Below are 12,705 nucleotides of genomic sequence, written 5' to 3'. Positions count from 1 at the left end.
ATTTGAATTTGGCCTGGCATGGCCAAGCGCGTAAGGCGTGCGACTCGTAATCCGAGGGTCGCGGGTTCGTGCCCGCGTCGCGCTAAACATGCTCGCCCTCCCACCCGTGGGGGCGTATAATGTGACGGTCAATCCCACTATTCGCTGGTAAAAGAGTAGCCCAAGAGTTGGCGGTGGGCGGTGATGACTAGCTGCCTTCCCCCTAGTCTTACACTGCTAAATTAGGGACGGCTAGCACAGATAGCCCTCGAGTAGCTTTGTGCGAAATTCCAAAACAAACAAGATTTGAATTTGATATTATCTTTTACAATTACTACCGCCCTCCGGTGGGAAAAAGTAAGTATATGGCTTTACAAAGGTTTGGTTCCTGTCAGTGAACACGGCAATTAGCAGAAAATAAAATCGTATGTATGAACAATCCCCCCCCTCCATTGTAGTGGCACGGTGGGACGTCTGATGAACAGAGTTCAAACAAACAGTAGAGGAACAGTGTGTAAATAACATGTAAAAATAATTACCATTGAAATCTTCAATCGGAACGATCTCTTTATGCTCACGTTGTCTAAACGGCGAGATCAGGGGCCTTTAGGTTCTAGGTGTAGCCATCTGTAATGTTAAGTTACTGACTGGAGAGAATAAAAGACTGCACTCGCCACAACAAATGTTTTGACTTCCTCTTGGACCAAATAAGAAGATTTCTTGTTATTGCGTACTTGCAACTAAAATTAGAGATCGTGTTCGGCAGCACTTTGTCTTGACCACTGGACACTAGTGTTCATAGCCTCAAATGTTAACCAGGTCAAAATGGAGACCGTGTTAGGCAGCACCTTGTCTCGAACCGTGAACCATATTGTCCACAGCTCCAAACGCTAACCATCAGGCCATATCACCCATCGTTAACTTTGGGGTTACTCTTTAATTAACGAATAGTAGGATTGACCGTCATTTTATAATATCCCCACGGCTGAAAGGGCGTGCGTGTTTGATAACGTGGCTTCGAAACCGTGACCCGCAGATTGCTAGTCGAATTCCCCTTAACAACCAGTCCATGCTGAATCTTAAGGGCCTCTCATCTATCTGACTGGCCATTGCTAATTCCTATGTACTATACAGAATTTTAACTGCTTATTTATACTATCTGTCTAGTTTAATATTTTAGACTGAATTAAATTATGTTGGTTTCTTTAAAACGTGCTCTTAATGGTGCCTGAAATGACTCAACTGTTCTTGTAATGGAGTGAATCTACTTAAGGCAGATCCTACAAGGCTGCGCCTCTATACATAATATTTAACTGTATACTGACCGCAGGGAAGAAAGTCAACCACAACGGTTGGGAGAGGATTTTATGGTGTCAAAGGAGTTCGAACTCAACTCCAAGATCCAGAGTTTTGTCTCGTGGGCCTGATGTTTCGAGGTCTCGACCCTCATTCTGCGGGTCGCAAGTTCGAATCTCATTTACGAAGTTGCTCACCCTTTCAGCCGTGAGGATATTATAAAATGATGGTCAATCCTACTATTCATTAATAAAAGAGTAACCCAAGAGTTAATGATAGGTGATGTGGTCTGGTGGTTAGCGTTTGGAGCTAAGGACAGTACGGTTTATAAAACCCCAAGAGTTGGCGGTGGGTGACGTTGACTAACTGCTTTCTCTCTAGTCTAACATTTTAAAATTAAGCATGATTAACGCAGATAACACTTGAGTAGCTTTACTCAAAATTCAAAACAGACAAGCAACGAAAGCTCTGCCATAAAGTCAACCGGCACCCTCTGAGGGAATGATACCTATCATCAGACTTCAACGTGCCAATTACATAATAGATCAGAAAGGCACGTACGTTTCATGAGACCGAAAATTACTTGGACCTTCAAGAAATCTCCTGAAGTCTGATTAGTCCATCGAGCATTTTAAAATGTCAAGCAAGTGCCGGGTGACATTTTTCACTGCACTCATGCGAATCTGGTACTTACGTCTTAGATGAAAGAAAAACTCTTAATGGATGGACTTGTTCCCTGTCCATCTTTCACAATGTACTAAAACATTTTAACTTAAACCTGTTACGAAAAAAAACCTCCAAAACTCGCAAAATTTCAAGTACGCCATCATCACTCACTCTGATTTCATGCCCCAAAGTAATTATTCGATTCCTTAACCAAAGAATGACAGAATAAAACCTTTGTTGTTCTGGGCAGTATATTTCGAATGCCACAATAAAGGAAACGAAAAAAACCGTATAGTTAATAGCACTGTCCTTGTTGTTTTCTTCTGTCTTGTTTCTTGATGTACAACCATAAATATTACTAAATAGATTATTTCCTTTCTTCTCTTCTTTTTCCGAGCTCACATTAAGTTTAGGAATTACTTTCATCACATATTGTTGATTTTAAACTGCGTGATTCAACATTCGCAGCTGCTATGGTAACAAGACAAACAACTTCCGTCAGGTATACGTAGGTCGTAAGACTTTTTACTTTCATTGCCTCGTCACCTAACTAAAGAAAAGTAAGCAAACGGGTTTCACGTGTTTTATAGGCTATGGGTCTGTTTCAGGTGACACTTTCAGAGACTGTTATCGTAAAAAAAAAACCAAAAAAAAAACACGAATATCTTATTGGTACACTTAGATGTTCTTTGTGCGTATTTTCAACAAACTATTGTTTAAAAAATAGTTCTGAATAAATCACATAAAATCGGTCGATACTGATACTAACAAACATATTTGTTTTTTAATTATTGGTATCCAAAGATATCTAAAATAAACAACAAAATTATTTAGGGTGACATGAAACCCTTTCTATATACCATGCTTATTGTAATAAGTATACTTATGCTGTCATATTTATTGTATATAAATATTTATGTTAATATCCATATACTGCTTTTATTATATATAATAAGTTATGTTGACATCTATGTATCATATTTATTGTTGATAAGCACTTATACATAAGTCTTTTTTATCGTAAACAGACGTTATTACAAAGACATTATTTATTATCGTCAAGTGACGTCACTTAAATATTTTTATTGACCTTTGGGGAATGTCGCATTCAGTGTTCACCGTAACGCATCCCTGACACTTAGCTACGCAAACCTTATCTAAAGTTATTCTAACTAGACATGCGTAGTAAACTTTTCTACAGATCACATTACGTCATGCACGATTATTGTAAGGAAAGCTTTATTCTTCGATATAAAAATACTGGTTTTCTATATTAATACTTCGTATTTGTTTAAATGTCAATGTAGGGAAGCCTAAATGTGTATAAAAGTGGGCGTATAAATCTCGTGGAGCAAAACCTTTATAAAGTAGGTACAATGAACTCGTGAAGCTAAGTCGTTATAAAAATAGGTATATAAAGCTTGTATAGAAGTAGGTATATAAAGCTCGTGAAACTGAGCCTTTATAGCGATATGTATATAGAACTCGTGCAGCTACCTACGCCTTTATAAAGGAAGATATAACGAACACGTGGAGCTAAGCTTTTATAGAGGTAGGTATGTAAAGGTCATATAGCTAAGCCTTTTAATAATTAGGTATAGAAAGCTCGTGATTTTCTTCTCACAACGTTATACTTAGGGACATTTCCAGAACATCCCTCTGACCGATTCTAACGCCTAGTAGGTGGCGCTTATGGTTATTTGAGACAGTAGAGCCAAAATAATATTTGCTAAAGTATAAGGTGAATAGTGGAGTAGCATTGGACTTCGCTGTCGTGAGGATTCGTGTTGAAAATTAAAAACAAAACATGTAGTAAGTCAATAATTTCTTATGTAACTTGTAGAGACTAGAAGCGTTGAACAGTTCTCTGTAGGCACTGAGTCACACTTTCTCTTAATTTCATCTACAATGGTAAACAGAGGATGAGCCATTCAGTAAATGCTTGAAACTTTTCTTAACGGGGCTATTCATCTACGTTATTTTATTATAATGCAGTTTAACAAATTTGCTATTATCTCAAAGTAGATAAAATACAAAACATTCCATATTTATTTAACTTGCTCGTTTCAGTTTCACAACAAAATGAAAACTGTATTATTACGGCTAAAATTATTGGTCATTAGGCGTTGATATGTTATCCAGCTCGCTTTCAAATTTCCAATAACGTTTGGTCTACAGTTTGGTCATGAACCTATCAGGTTTTCACGTACATGGATTAGTAAAGAGCGACACCTTTCCAAAATATCGCGAAATAAAGTCTACTAGAAAGGGGGAGTAAACGCGTAATGTTTAAGAAATAACTAAAATGAAAATAAAAAAAATATTTATTATCTTCTCTTAGAAGGTGAGACAACAGAACATGAGTTAGCCTCTCAGAGGTGATGACAACAGAACATGAATTAACCTCTCAGAGGTGATTACAACAGAATATTAGTGCAGATAGTCCTCTTATAGTTTTGGGCGGAATTAAAAAGCAAAAGAAACAAGTAGAATATGAGGTAACCACTCAGAGGTGATGACAACAGAAAACGAGTTAAACTCTCAGAAATGATGACAACAGAACGTGAGCTAACTTCTCAAAAGGTGATGACAACAGAACATGAGTTAGCCTCTCAGAGGTGATGACAACAGAACACTACTTAACATTCTTTCACTGGTTCACAGGAATAGAAATTTTGCAAGTGAGAAAACAAATCGTTTTACGAATTTTCTAATTTATGGAAAGATCCTTATTTTTTTCACATACAGACCCGTATATGACGTTCGAGATATTGTATCATTAAGCTCTACGCAAGACTAGACGTGTTCTAACTGATTTCAACAGTTCAGTATAGGGGGCACTACGATCAGGTATAGCTCTATAAATCCTTTCCGGCGTTCACGTTTAATAATAACCTGTTTCCTCATATAGAAGGTAAGTGAAACCGGAGTCCCCTGTGATCTATATTAAAACTAAACACATTTAGTCTGTTGTACAAAATTCACAGTAAATTGGAACATTTTATATAGTTTTTAATTAATTATAATGATAGTTTGATGTTAACGACTTTAATGAAACATGAACTTTGATATTTCTTTATATATATATATATATACACATCGTTAAAATCGTAGTGTTAACGACAAGGTAAGCCTTCAAATAAAATAAAACAGAAGACCAGTTCTTCCTTATTATTTCAGGGTTAGCGGATTTACGTTCATTAAAGCAAATGATGTAAGACTGTAATTCTATTGAAGTAAAGATATAATGTCATGTATATATTATAACAATACATAAAATTCAGCTCATAGTAATTGAGTAATTGGTTACTAATTGTCAATTAAAAGCGGTTAAGGTCAGTTACTTATCAAGAAAGGCAGATAAAGTTTTAATGGCGTCAGAGTATATAATTTGTTTATCTTTCATCACGAATTAGAGGGGTTTTCTTATTAATTACAAAGACTGCTTTCTTGTCACAATTAAAAAATAAAATATAGATCTCGGATTACATGTCGTCTTTTCTGCTACTTGGTGGATATACAATCGCTCTCTCATATTACCCACCTAGTACTAAAAACAACAGTATAGAAGCCAGGTTTTTCACTCCGGTTAGGGGGGAGGTTAAAGAGCCAATAAATTAAAAAGCTGAAACTGATCTAAATCTTTAATAGAATGGTCATTAGAATAAATAATAACAGTGTTTATAGAATTATTAAAACATATAGTAACAGTGTTTATAGAATTATTAAAACATATAGTAACAGTGTTTACAGAATTATTAAAACATATAGTAATAGTGTTTATAGAATTATTAAAACATATAGTAACAGTGTTTATAGAATTATTAAAACATATAGTAACAGTGTTTATAGAATTATTAAAACATATAGTAACAGTGTTTATAGAATTATTAAAACATATAGTAATAGTGTTTATAGAATTATTAAAACATATAGTAAAAGTGTTTATAGAATTATTAAAACATATAGTAATAGTGTTTATAGATTTATTAAAACATATAGTAACAGTGTTTATAGAATTATTAAAACATATAGTAATAGTGTTTATAGAATTATTAAAACATGTAGTAATAGTGTTTATAGAATTATTAAAACATATAGTAATAGTGTTTATAGAATTATTAAAACATATAGTAAAAGTGTTTATAGAATTATTAAAACATATAGTAATAGTGTTTATAGATTTATTACAGTATACTTGTGATGATATTAGATTTTGGGGATACAGTATATTTGTGATGACACTGTCATTATTTTTTTATCACTGCTTCCCATGCACCTCCCATGTTGTTCAGTGGCAAGTCTGCAGACTTACGAAGCTAAAATTTGGGTTTCAATACCCGTGGCGAGAAGTGAACAGGTAGTCCATTATGTAATCATGTGCTTAATAGCAAAAATCAAAGTAAATGTGTTTCTAAACTGCCCCCCCCACGGCTCAAAAGTTAGTCTGAAACCTTAGAATTTGGAATTTGGTACTCGTGGTGGGCAGAAATCAGTTAGCCCATTATGTAGTCCTGTTCTTAATAACAACAATCAAAGGAAATGTGTTTCTAAACTGCCCCCCCCCCCCACGGCTCAAACGTTAGTCTGAAACCTTAGAATTTGGAATTTGGTACTCGTGGTAGGCAGAAAACAGTTAGCCCATTATGTAGTCCTGTTCTTAATAACAACAATCAAAGCAAATGCATTTCCTTTCCCCCCCTAAGGCTCAAAGGTCAATCTGCAGTCTTACAATTTAAAATTTGATACCAGTGGTAGGCAGAAAACAGTTAGCCCACAGTTAGGCTTACAACAATGGTGAGCAGAGCATATATAGCTTATCGTGTATCTTTGTCCACGTCTGTCTAGCTACACAACTTAGTCATGCAGGGGAAGAGTTCTGAAGGGAAAAATTTCTTTTTTAATCAAATACAAAGAGAAATATTATTTAATTACAAACACACGCGGACGCATATTCAAATGAAAATAAGCAAACAAATAAACAATATATTTTTATTCAGAATTGCGAGGGTTAAAATTGAAACTGATAAGTGTCTTGTTCACTGGCAATATTCTGGTTGCAAGAGTCAAAATGAAAGATAATATATGAAGAAATGCAAATTGGAGACAAATAACGACTTAAGTCAATGTTCTATATATCTCAACTCAAGCTAGTTTGTACAGGTGTCTGTATCACCTGTTTCGATAGGCAAATTTTTCTATAATTCCTTACTGAATCGCGCACACGCTAAACTGAGATTTAACAATAAACGTTATATCTAAATAAGTATATAGCTTATATTGGTTAAAAAAAGTTACCCCGTTACCCGACATAAGTTTTTTTTACCAAGTGATACCGTCTTGTACGACCGTATTGCTAAAGTTTATCCCATAGAGGTACTATAGTTGTTGGTTTCTTAGAGTCAACTGAGCCCTCCATGCGTATTTGTGAATGAGAATCATGAAAAATGTTTTAGTTATTATATTCTACAAACCTTTTTCTTTGTCCTGCTTTTCTGCAGCATAGAACAGTAAAAGGCTTGATATTTTCTATAAGTTTTCTCATGTAGGTTCCCTTCTTTACTGTCAGGATTAAGGACATGCTACCACCAGCCGGGCGTGGCTTTGTTATTAATGTGCCAAGTTACTGATGGTAAGAACCTCTGTTTGAGTCTTGATAAGCTGGAAAACACGCTCCGCACTTCAGTTGTGGGGTAGGGGGTTATAGGTATAACAGTTAACCCTGGTGTTCGGCTAAGGGAAGTCACACGAACAACGAATGCTATTGGATGGTTGCTTTCTATCTCTCTCTGGTTAGCAGTTCTGGATGAGGGAAGGGTATATCTGAACCTAATGGCTGTGATCCGGGTGTTTCGCCCATGTTTTCAGATTAAAATTGATACCACATTATTCTACAACTGATTCTCACTAGAAACTGTTGCAATATGTTAACTATGTTACACTTTCTTGTAAAGCTAAAAATGAAAGAAACTATTTAAAAAACTTAGCTCAGCTTTGTTAGTTTAACTGACATCAGACCTCTGATCGCAACAGGAGGAAGGCTTGAGACGAATAGTCTTTCGCATATTCGGACGATTCCCAAACCTCCTCTGCTTTATCACAATATTGGTAATTATATTTTTTCAGGAAGTGAACTTCACATTTATAAATGATTCATACTACCTGCGCAGAAATAAGGAACACAAATAATTTTCAACTAACGTGTCAAAACAAAAAAAGAATGATGTACACAAAACACTTTATTCAGAAGGATAGGGGCCGGAGTTGCTATAGCAACCCCACTTTTACATATTGGTGTGCATACCCCTTGAGGTTTAGCTGTCTTTAGTATCAATGGTGCTGCTTTTAGCCGTTCCTTTTAATTTAGCTCTATCCAGTGGCACAGTAGTATGTTTGCGAATTTACAACGCCAGAATCCAGGTTTCGATACCCTTGGTGGGCAGAGCACAGGTGGTCCATTGTGTTGCTTTGTGTTTAACTTCAAACAAAGATACCTTCTGCTTTCACTCTTTCGTTGTACAATCTGTATGTCTAGCCTAACCCGGGTTACCTCCATTGTAACTCCTTCCTATATCTCTGCCGTTTACGCACTACATAATTATTTCCTCTTTATCCATTCTAACACCTTCTCTATAAATAAAGAAAATCGTGCATTTTAAACCATTTGTGTGTTTTCATAGATACTCATAAAGATAAATTTTGTGTTACTGAAAAGTCTGTGATTTTTAAAGGAACGCCGAGATGTTGGAATTATTTTTGCACTCTTGACTGACAAGTATACTTGATTTTTATCTTTTCATTTAAACCTTCTCTTTATGGCATTTGGTATCTTCAACTTGAAAAGCACCTTCTGAACCAGAACCACAAATTTCAGATGTAAGTACCACGACTAAGAACTGCTGACTATAGAGACAATCAGACAATAACACACACCTCCTGCAAATCTATTGTTAACGGTATAGCGGGATGTACTGTTACTCTTATAATTTGACAATAGCTGAAAGCGCAGGCTGTGTTTTGAGGCTCATCGAACTTTGAAAATTCCAATCCGTAGCCCTGCACACTGGCCACTAAACCTCACTCTAATTATTATGCTAATTTTGTACGTATAATGGTTATCTAATTGAACTAAGTAATATAAAAAACTTCAAGTCATACATTATTATGCCTTTTGTTACTTAATTAACGTAAAATTTCCGTGGTGAATAGAGCGGAAGACTTATAAAGATATTTGTAGATTACTTCACTATAAGAATTACACTTTTTATTTGTTTTTAGAATAATAATAATACTTTAACTTCTATTGGATATAAAATTTTAATTTCTACAATTACCTAGTCATATTTCAAGCATTTGTATTTTTTATTCAGCACAGTTCTGTAATATCTAACAAGTTTAACAACAGTTTTGTAATAAGGAACAATTATTAATACCAATTTTGTAATGTTACAAATCACTATTTTTAATGTTAATTCTGTAATATATAACAAATATCTTTCATCAACAGCTCTGTAACATATAACAACTATATTTTGTGGACAGTTCTGTGATATATAACAAGAAAATTTGTCAATACCTCTATAATATTTAACAAACATATTAACTCAACAGTTCTGTAACCCGTAACAAATATATTTTATCAACAGTTCTGTAACCCGTAACAAATACATTTTATCAACAGTTTTGTAACACGTAACAAATATATTTTATGGACAGTTCTGTAATATATAACAAATATATCTTATCAACAGTTCTATAGAATATAATAAATATATTTAGTCAACAGTTCATCTATATGTAAGAAATATATTTCATCAACAGTTCTGTAACATGTAACAACTATATTTTATCAACAGTTCTGTAACATGTAACAACTATATTTTATCAACAGTTCTGTAACATGTAACAATTATATTTTATCAATAATTCTGTAACGCCAAGTATATTTCATGGGCGTATCTGTAATATATAACAAATATATTTTGTCAACACCTCTGTAACGTGTAACAAGTATATTTTGTCGATCGTTCTCCAACACACAACAAATATATTTTGTCAATAGTTCTATAATATGTAACAAATATATTTTATTAACATTTCTGAAATATATAACAAATGTATTTTATCAACAACTCTGTAACATCCAACACATATTTTTTTTCTGAGTTTTAGTTTATTCACATTTTATCTTTTGCCGATTTAATGGCCCTCTAGAGCAAGTTTAAGAAAGATATTTTTGTTGTATTTGGTTCTCAGTCCAACCGAAAGTTAAATCTTTTCTTTGTTATTTATCTAAGCTTAACACTAACATAGTCCAGGTACAATTGTTCCGCTTCGCCCCGCCCATGTGTTTGAGAGATCAGATGACTTAAATGGAATTGAAACATCTTTCGTGGTTAGAATGTAGGGAAGTGAATAGTTAGTTACTTTGTCGAAGTTCTCAATGACATGTATGATGTTCTAGAAAGTTCATGAAGTGTCTCTATATTCAGCGCAAAGGTACGCAATGTATTATTTTCCTAGCTTTAAACAAATATACCAGAGGGAAGGCTACAACCCAACAACACCTATCACTAACACTTTATATTGAGTAGTTGAACTTTGACTGTTACTTTTATCCCGTACCCATGGTCCAAAAATGTGGATCTCGTTTTTGTGGTAATGGGGCTTGAACCATGGACTCTAACATATCACGATTCGAATCGCTAAATATTTGTTCACTACAGACAATAATACGTGTTTTCTGGAATATACAAACACATGGTTCGGCTTGTTTTTGTTTTAACTTAGCTCAAAACTACAGGAGGGATATCTGCGCTAGCCGTCCCTAAATTAGCAGTGTAAGACTAGAGGAAAGGTAGCTATCATCACCACCCAACACCAATCCTTGGGCTACTCTTTTGCCAACGAATAGTGGGATTGGCTATTAGCAGTAATACGTGTTTTCTGGAATATACAAACACATGGTTCGGCTTGTTTTTGTTTTAACTTAGCTCAAAACTACAGGAGGGATATCTGCGCTAGCCGTCCCTAATTTAGCAGTGTAAGACTAGAGGAAAGGTAGCTATCATCACCACCCAACACCAATCCTTGGGCTACTCTTTTGCCAACGAATAGTGGGATTGGCTGTAACATTATAACACCCCCCACGGCTGAAAGGACGAGCATTTTTAGTATGATGGGGATTCGAATCTGCGACCCTCAGATTTTGAGTCGAGAGTCCTGACCATTTGGTCCTTAGGGTTCGGATTATTCGGTTGATTGGTTTGAAGCGCCTCCTATTGGATGTTACCCTCCTACCAGAGGTTATTATAGAATGGAACATTCAATTATCGTACTTATTATTCACGTTTTACAAACAGCGTCGATCGCTTCTTAAAGGAACTTCTCAAAATTTAGTGTTACATTCTAGTTTATACATGTAGTTTATCGAAACGGTCAAATAATAAAGTTTATACACTTTCGTAGATGCTAGTGAAACTGAAAATATCTGAATTATATCTCAGATACTTTACATTCTACTATACGGAAGAAAGGGTTAACTTCGGATGGTTATTAAATACTTTACATTCCACTCTATAAAATAAAAGGCTAGTTTTGGATCGTTATAAAATATTCTGCATTCTATTCATTAGAAGAAAAGGTTAGCTTAAGATGGTTATAAACTCTTCTACAGCCTTATTTTATTGAGGAAAAAATTAATTTTTGACCAGAGACATTTTCAAAAAAGAATTTTAATTTTCTTTTCTATGACAGTAATTAAAAAGATACGTTAAAACATAAATATTTTTCAACTTAAGTTTCATTCACTTACTAACAGTAATACGTAGATGTCGGAATTTTTATACATAATTCATTGCTATTGTTAATTAAACAATCGTATTTATATCGAAACTCGGTTTTCAGCGGTGGCGAAATGAATACGATGTACACAGTACAACAGCAGACAAACACACGTATTCATTCGTCTCATTCGTTACTTGTCTCCTTGTGACACAGGGGCAAGTCTTCAGAATTACACTAATGACTCAGTTTCTATCGGTGGACACGGCATATAGCACGATATGGCTCTACTACATACAAACAACACCTACTCTTTACCAAGTCTTTATTTTTTCCTGTTCAGAATTCATTGTAAAAATGGATTTCTTCATATCTGTTTGTTAAGTTTTGTGCAATTATGAAAACATAGTACATCTCAGTATGTAATAACACGTAAAACCAATAACAACTGGCTTCTATCTTTTTCTCCTATGTCAGTGGCTATGACGCTTTCAGGAATTTCAGCCCCCTAGGGGCACGTGATTTGTTGTCAATGAGATTTGAAGGTCATAATTTATACGTCACTGAGGCAACAGTCATAATGTTTCCATATCATCTGCACAAGGTACCTGACGCATCTGAGCATTCCGATATTTTTCAGACAATGACTTTAGCATGTTTTCATCTTTGTAAGCAAGTTATTTCTTGTTTCTATCTAGTGTGCGTAATGTGTAAATAGGGTTATTTTCACAAGCGGTTTCTAAAACCCCTTTACCGTCCTTTTTTCTATTCAGTTCTATCAGACATCTAATGCTTAAATTTAAAACTATGTCTATTCTACCTTCCTCCCCTTATTATCAAGGGTCTAATTTTAATTCCTTTCAAGGGTTATCTTTAAAACCCCTTTAGCTACCCAACTTTTCTCCCCTTATTATCAAGGGTCTAATTTTAATTCCTTTAAAGGGTTATCTTTAAAACCCCTCTACCTACCCAACTTTCCTC

At 34.8% G+C, this 12,705-nt stretch overlaps 1 protein-coding gene across 1 annotated transcript in view; it reads left to right on the top strand.

The window, feature by feature from the left end:
- Positions 1 to 12,705, top strand: part of LOC143244248 (LIM/homeobox protein Lhx1-like) — an 80,813-nt gene that overhangs the window by 33,890 nt on the left and 34,218 nt on the right. The gene's annotated exons all lie outside the window — the stretch shown is intronic.

This window comes from Tachypleus tridentatus, chromosome 2 (assembly GCF_004210375.1).
Source record: "Tachypleus tridentatus isolate NWPU-2018 chromosome 2, ASM421037v1, whole genome shotgun sequence".
NCBI classification, from domain to species: domain Eukaryota; kingdom Metazoa; phylum Arthropoda; class Merostomata; order Xiphosura; family Limulidae; genus Tachypleus; species Tachypleus tridentatus.
Note: the sequence above shows the minus strand (reverse complement) of the source record. Positions and strands in the feature narration are given on the sequence as shown.